Genomic DNA, 1,555 nt, shown 5'->3' on the forward strand with positions numbered 1-1,555 from the left:
TTATTCTGCTTATGTCGAAAATGATAAAGCAGTTATTACAAATGACATTATCTCCAAAATGAAAAAGAGGAAAATATAATGACTGGTCTCATGTGAGAGATGGTACTCAGGGCAATGTTAGGTGGGATGATCAATATACCATGCTGGAAATGTATTAAAATTACCAAAATTCATGTAAATAGGGCTCAAAATATTATGTAAATAATAATTTAATAATTTGTGTTTTTTTATGGATGATCTCAACCTGAAATGATCAGAAAATCTTTAAACATAAATTTCCCATTCAAACGATGAACCCTCTCTTTGTACCACTACTTTTTGTATAAATGTAACAATAGCAGAATAACAATTATATTTTAATCATGCTTTCAAATATTTTTCTAGGGAGATTCCTGTTTTAATGTTTGGGGGTTATAAACAGAACTGGCAAAAGAATCTTAATTTCCACGTTTGCTATTTTTGGAAATATCAAAATGTTTAGAGAAAGCTGTGCTTTGTTTTTGACAAAAATAACACATATTTGACCACACATTATAAATCAACTAAAACCTAAAAGGGGGTTATGAGCGTTTGGACAGTATTTATTGTGGGACATTAGAGCACATCAGACATATCGAATTGCATTCTGAATACGAAGAATGTCCTTCTGATATCATATAATTTTGATTTTTTGAAATTCACGATATAATACACATTTGATGGCAAATGATTAAAAATTGAGTTGATATTTAACAGTACTGGAAGTAAACTTTATACATCTGATGATTTATACTTAAAGTGTACGTCTCAGTGGGATGAAAAGCCAACGATCAATTGAAAATGTTGATCTTTCATATTGAAGAAATGGATTTGTTTTCTCAAAACACCAAAAAAATTAGGTCTTTTGGGGAAAAAATCCATATCTACACCTCCCAGCTACATACACTTTAACAATATATCATTAGATTTATAAAATTTACTTCGAGGACTGTTATATATCAAAAATGTGAAAAATATCAACTTTTAATAACTTGTCATAAAATTTGTATTATATCGTGAATTTCAAAAAGTGAAAATTATTTGATATCAGAAAGACATACTTCGAATTCAGAATGCAATTCGATATGTCTGATGTGCTCTCATGTCCCACAAAAAATACTGTCGAAACGCTCAAAACACTCATTCCAGATCCCTTAACAGCTTGACAAAGGTGGTTTAATGAGCTGGAAGTTCTACTATTCCAAAAGGCAGCACTCTCCATATTTTAATTCCTGAGAAAAAGGAAAAAATACAACGTTATCTCATTTCAGCATCTTATTTACCTCGAAAAAATCGACTTGTTTTCAGCCAGTGACTGTAGACTATTGTTTTTATGCTAAATGCTGTTGTGTATTCAAGTGTGCAATATCATATTTACATGCGTTGTTTGAAAGGTACTATGTTTATTTTATCATTGAGAAATGCCTTGAAAATAATCCATATAGGGGGTCACAAGACAACTTTCATTAATTACTGACCGCCCCCGTATTTTTAAAAAACACCAACAATTGACATTGAACAAATACCCCACATGAAA

The sequence above is a fragment of the Amphiura filiformis genome, chromosome 19, assembly GCF_039555335.1.
Source record: "Amphiura filiformis chromosome 19, Afil_fr2py, whole genome shotgun sequence".
Lineage (NCBI taxonomy): Eukaryota > Metazoa > Echinodermata > Ophiuroidea > Amphilepidida > Amphiuridae > Amphiura > Amphiura filiformis.